We start from the raw sequence: 6851 nt of genomic DNA, 5'->3' as shown, positions 1-6851 counted from the left end.
AAATCTTCAATCACCATCAACGAATCCTTGCACAGACTCCACCATTGATCAACAAGAGAACCATCTAGAAGAATCACCATTAGCTCCACCTAACCAGTAAGATAATTAAATATTGAACTCTAATCCAGAAAGGAAGAATTAACTTCAATATCATACTCCAGCACATGTCATGATTACCGTGTATCTGAAACAAACCATCAGACATCTCCACTGTGATTAATCCTTTAAGCGATTCTCAAAGACATCACCAATCTGACATTCTTTTACCACCATCACACCCAACATAATCGCTCAGAATATACACCGTGTGATACCCATATTACCATGGTACATGCTTTCGAGATCGGACACATTCTAGAAATTACGTGCAAGCCATCAAGAATACTTTAACATAGACTTAAGAACATAAATCTATAACATCTCGTGCATAACTTTGAATCGTTGCTGGACTTGCTTCTACATGAGACTTCACAGCCTCATCCTTTCTTCAGTCTTTGTAACCCATACTTTATAGTGTATGATTACCAACACTCTTCAAGAAGTAAATATGTATTCCACCTCATCCAGTTTTATTCTGCATCGCATACTACATCATGAAAACTGAACGACGAACATAAACTTCTACCAGGTTGAACCTCTGATTTGTAAATCACATCACAAATCCATCTTTGTGTAAACACAGGTTGAAACATTATCTTCAAAACATATTTCTCCACCCGAACAATAAACTATCATTCAATTCCAGGTTCAATCGCACCAGCCCGTCCTTACTCTGATACCAATTGTTGGGAAAATTGGCACCCCGAGAGCAGCGGAAATCAGGATCACAAAGGACAATTGATGATTTGAACCAAACATGCGAGAAATAATAAGAAAGAGATAGAATATAAAGAAGCACATAACCACAATACAAGATATACGTGGTTCACCTTTACAGGCTACATCCACGGCCAACACCACCGGAAAAACATCCATTAATCAAAGACCATTAAATGCTCTTTCCGCAACTTAAGACAATACCCAAAGAGTTAACAAGACATACCCGAGAACACTATTGAAGAAACCAACTCTCTAACATTCGTCAAACCATCCTCGTGTCTTCTCTTCTACACCGTCTTCACATCTGCTACTAACAGAGGAGAAACATGGAAACATTAGAAACTTGGTTTAGGGCAAAGCCCCAATCCCTAAATACTATAATACCAAAATCCTCTTTCTACAAGTTTTTCTCTCACACCGATATTGACCTTCACGGTAGCGCACGATCCTCCCTAACAAAGAGACCAAAAACCTAAACACAAAGTTTTACCACTCTTCTAGGTTGGATTGTCTGCAAACCTACAATTCTAGTCATATATATAGGGAGACACAAACTTGGCCACCAAGTATTAGTCTCCTATTAGAAAACCAAAACCTTTCCTAATATATTTCCTACTCCAATTAAGAAATCCACCTCAATGTGGAAACAAACCATAAATAGGAAAACCACACTTTTCCTAACAGGAACATATCAAAATACAAACAAACGATACAACTGCATGCCAAGGAAGAACAGAACTTGGATTCAATAATACTAACCTTTTTGCATTCCCAGGTTTTCTTATGTTTTGCCTGAAACAAGAAATTTCACATTAGCAACACAAACAAGCAGACATCTAGGTGCAAAACTAACAGGGAAACAGTAATCCGTAAAGGAGTTTAAACAAGATAGAGTCAGCAAATTATCGAAAATACTTTCAATACGATCGACAAGATTTTATTAGAAGATGTGTATCTGCGAAAATTGAAGACTAGATTTTTACAAGTAAAAACTACTGGACATAACAAAGACAAATTTGTAATTTGTTTTAATTGTTTATGTGACCAAACAACTTGTCCTCATCCTAGAACTTCTTTAGCTTCAGTTCATATTATCAACAGGGCATCTAAAGAGAGTTTTTTTTTTTATTTTTTTTATTTTTGAGAAAGAAAGAGAGTATTTTGATATGAATCCTTGGTCGGCATTTCCATCAAGTATTTTGAATATATCAAGCCCTAACTAATGGTTGGAATTAAAAAGGGGCAAGGGCTGGGGCGTGCTTTTGTCACGGACACGTTTGTAGAATTTGTGATATTTCAGGTATTCTTGTTCAAACAGGATTAGGTAAGTTGTGTGTTTATATAAAAGGCGTCCTTAGCTCACTTTAAATTGAGTCTTTCTTAATTCCTTCTTTAAAGTTTTTTCTTTCAGAACTCCTGATTCCCTTTCTTGTGATGTCTCTTTGTAGTAGAATCGGCTACTTTTTGTGTGGAAAAGATGCAACTGCCAAAGAAACAAGGACGAGACTCCCAGATGAGGAGAACGGGCAACACGCGATCATACCGACGACGAATATGACCCTGATTTTGCTGACACTGATACTTCTGCTTTTGTCGAAACTAATAGTTTGAGACTCTCGGTAGAAGAGGAGGAGAATGGCGTTGCAAGGGATGAGGTTGACACTGCTGACCATAATGATGTCAAGAACTGATGGCGGTTTATGTAAACAAATTTAACTTTGTACTCACTTTTTGTATTAGTTTTACTTTCTCTATATTATTTTTGGATGAGATACACCTAATTGAATGATGTTAGCTAAAATCGTGTAGCAAAAAGTAATGGATATTAAACTAAAATTCTTGTTGCTGTTAGTATTTTAACGATGTCTGCTAAAACCAAGAGGCATATTGATGTATTGATTCAGAGTTTCAGACTAGCCAACTAACTAATTGACTGTTTGCAAATATAATATCTTGTGAAAGCTCAAAACACCAATCTATCACCAGAATAAATAAAAGAACTCTTAAAGATTCCGGATTCAAAATCCATCATTAGTGGCTTAATTCCATAATTATCCGAAAAACAGATAATGTTCAGATCGATCTTGGAGGTGCAAGTAAGGGTGTTTTTTTTTCTCTATCATCTCATAGTTTTCTCCTTCGCCCATGAAATACAATACAGGCCGAAAAAATCAGTGTTTGGTTGTAATTTTTGTCATTTGATCCACATTGATATGTACTAGTGTACACAAAGAAGAGAGACAAAAATCCAAGGCGCTCTTATTCTGTTTCTAGTTTGCACCAGATTCGAATCTTGATATGTACTAGTGTACACAAAGAAGGGTCAATTTCATGAACCAGCTTACTCTTATTCTGTTTCTAGTTTGCACCAGATTCGAATCTTGCTTATTATAAACTATTACTATATGTAGAAGAATCCAAGGTGCGGTGGAGTCTTGGCCATGTCGTTGCCTCACCTAGAAAATTGCACAAGAAATTGACTCCAGCAACTGAGACATCCTGTTAATTATCACAGTTGTGTCAGTGATATATCGGCCTCGGAGAGTATAGAAGTAAAACACAACTTGGAAAATTCAAACAACACAATTGCATGCCAAGGACGAACAAAACTTGAATCCAATAACACTAACCCTTTTGCATTCCCATGACTGCATACGTTTCGCCTGAAACAAGAAATTTCACATTAACAAAACAAATAATCAGAAACCTAGGTCCAAAGATGACAGTCTGACAGAGCAACCGGCAATCCGAAAAGGAGTTGAACCCATCTTTCGAAATAGAGTCAGCAAATTTTATAAAGTAAACTCACCACTGATAAATATGCATTATCCAGATTAGATGATTTGGTGCACATCAGACTGAGAATCTCGGGATTATAGTTTCTTACCTGTTAATGAGTATCAACTTATTATAGTTGGATGCTAGATACAATTATGAACTCTATTTAAGAACAACTTACCCGTAGAATTTCAAATGACACCATGCATAAATCTAGTATGATATGGTCTCAGTCTGTTTCTCATCAGCTCTAATCTAAAACGATTTCTAATCGCTTATAGTTGATATACAGATGACAATCATTACATGGATATTACCTTTATTTTTTCAAGTGGTGGCAAATTCTCCAGTTCATCTAACATCATCCTCAACTCCTTGACTAGGTTTTCCATCTGCTTCGTTCCCTGACGAAAAAAATTAGACATAAACAAGAAGCAATATAAGTTGATCACGCGGAGTGAATGCAACATCTTATTATTCAGTGAAGCTATGCGTATCTTTAATGGGATGTAAACCACACATATTTGTGACTAAGTCACTAGATACCAAGTTTAAATGCAGGTGATCAATCTTGAATTTATATCTTCATTGTAGAGTTCTCATACAAATACAGATGAATTCTGACCTCACCAAATTTTTGAAGTAGATCGTCTTCCGTGAGACCATTATGAATTTTAACCTTCCTAAGTTTCTGAAGTAGCTCGTCTCGTGTGAGAGTGATACGATTGGTGGTTCCGTTGACACCACACATTGGTTCTAAGATGTCTACAACATGCTGATAGCCCTGCAAGAAAGCAACTGCAAAAATCATTATCAAGCTCATACGACATAAAGGATCCCAAAGATGTTCTTGGACAGCTGTGAGTTTTCATTACACAATCCGCAAGTTATCTTGAATTACTACTTTTATCTTAATGCAAAACTTGGAGCAAATGTGATTCTAAACTTGTATGTAACCTTTTTATCCTCTTAAACAATGAATAAGATAAAGTAGGAATTACCTATAGGTACTATTATGGTGTTCTTAGTTAGTGGCAGGTCCACCCACTAAAGCCCAGTAACTGGAGGTCCATAATAAAAAGAAAACAATAAAATTGGATCCAAATTTTTAGTTCCTGGTCCATACACGTGCGGGACCTTTTCTGTGCATTTTTAAAATCACCGAAATACCCCTTCTCTATGAGGTTTATAATCAGTTTCATATTTCTACTCGAGCTCATTTTTTCAGATCCATTTTTTTCTCTCTTTCCTCTCGATGCAGCTTCGAAATCTCGACATGGTTTTTGAAGATTGTTTGTTCCAGGTATGTTTTCTAATCATCTTATTTGATTCTTTGTTAGTTTTTTATTTTATTTTATTTGTTTTTTCGAACGAATCATGAGGATCAAATCGATTTTCATGATGTTTTATATTTTTTTTCCTTTTTGGTAATCGTTATAGATGTATTCCCAACTGATTTTGATGATTTACAGTTTTTTTATTAATTTATTAGTGTTTTAGATCGGCTTTGGTTTTGTTTTACTCATGGATTCATCACTTAATTTGTATGATTCAGCAGTACATATATGTCGTACTGAAAACTGCTGAATCAATTTTGTTATTAGTTATATTTTCATCACTTTTTGGTAATCGTTATAGATGTATTCCCAACTGATTTTGATGATTTACAGTTTTTTATTAATTTATTAGGTTTTAGATCGGCTTTGATTTTTGAGTTACGGAAATAGGAATTGAACTCGGTTTTTTGTGTGTTTACGATCTTTATTCTTGATTCGTTAATTTTTTTAATTCAATTTTTATAAAAATACTTCATATCTAGATACATAATCATGTTTTAGGTTCATTTCATTAGTAGATCTGATTTTTTTAGTTTCATTTTGTTGGTCTTTGATTTGTTTTTAGTTTGCTTTTGTGTATTAATCATCAATACGTATATGATGTACTGGTGGTTTTTGATGAAAATAGTCCAGATCTAGTTATAAAATCATGTTTTACGTTCGTTTCATTTGGAGATCTGATATTTTAGTTTCATTTTGTTGGCTTTTGGTTTTGTTTCTGTTTGGTTTTGTGTATTAACCATCAGTACGTATATGACGTACTGATTTTCTGTGTTTACTATGCATCTATATGTTTTGCTTGTGTATTAACCATCAGTACGTATATGATGTACTGTTTGTATGAATCTTAATCGTAATTATTCGATTTTTTGATTAGATTATGATGTTTTTAGCTTATTTGAACTCTCAATTTGATTTTCTTGTTATTTTCGTTCTTTATTTTCTAAGAAAATCATGCTTGTTTATTGTTTCAGGGGTATTATCTAGCAGTACATATGTCGCATACTAATACAAACTACTTTTGATTCTATTTTATTCTTAGTTTTATCACTTGTTGTTGTTTGATCCATAAGGACATATCTTCCATACTGAAATAATACTCTTTCGATTCTGTTTTTTTATAGATTCATTCCATGCAGTTGTTTTTTAGTTCATGAATCAGCAGTACATATGTGGCATACTGATACAAACTGCTTTTTGATTATGTTTTATTCTTAGTTTTATCACTTGTTGTTGTTTCATCCATAAGTACATATATGCGATACTGAAATAAGACTCTCGATTTAGTTATTTTTCTTCATGGAGTTGTTTTAGACAATGAATTAACAATACATATATTGAATACTGAAAAAGTTGCTCTTTGAATCTGTTTTATACATAGATTTTAGTCAGTTAATTCTTATGATTTTGTCAACACATATATGGAATACCGAAATAAAACTGAACCATCGTTAGGTAGTATTAATCTTGATGTTGTCATATTACTTGTACTATTCATTTTTGTTCTGTTATTCATATATGGATTGTTGTTGTGTTTTAATTGTTACATTTTGGTCACATTTACAGGTTCAATATGTCTGATGTTAAGAGTGTTGGCGCTTTTTGGAGGAAGTGGTCCAATGGGAGTGGAGCACTAGAGAGATCCTGTTTTTTTTTTAACCTGAATCAGTGTAGCAGATATGTACTCAAATTATGTAAGCAGTGTAGCGGATATGTACTCGAATTTCATAAACTGTGTAGCAGATATGTACTCGATATAATGAGCTTGTAGACACACACGTTTGGTAGTCAGGGTATTGTGGTCATTTTCATGTTTTAATTAATTGTGGACCTTCAGATAAAAGAAAATTCTGGTTGGACCCTACTATAAATAACCTTATGGGCTTAGGACCAAACAAGAAATTTTCCTAAGATAAA

The 6851-nt window shown here is 34.2% G+C and overlaps 1 long non-coding RNA gene across 1 annotated transcript; it reads right to left on the bottom strand.

Moving 5' to 3' along the window:
• Positions 1–3200: 3200 nt before the first annotated feature.
• On the bottom strand, positions 3201–3688 carry LOC113274515. The gene is made up of 3 exons (XR_003323037.1): positions 3629–3688; positions 3450–3482; positions 3201–3318 (listed from the first exon to the last, which is right to left on the bottom strand). It is a non-coding gene; the product is annotated as an uncharacterized LOC113274515 (long non-coding RNA).
• Between the last annotated feature and the right edge of the window lie 3163 nt (positions 3689–6851).

The sequence above is a fragment of the Papaver somniferum genome, chromosome 4 (genome assembly GCF_003573695.1).
Source record: "Papaver somniferum cultivar HN1 chromosome 4, ASM357369v1, whole genome shotgun sequence".
NCBI classification, from domain to species: Eukaryota; Viridiplantae; Streptophyta; class Magnoliopsida; order Ranunculales; family Papaveraceae; genus Papaver; species Papaver somniferum.
This window is presented reverse-complemented; position numbering and strand designations above follow the sequence as displayed.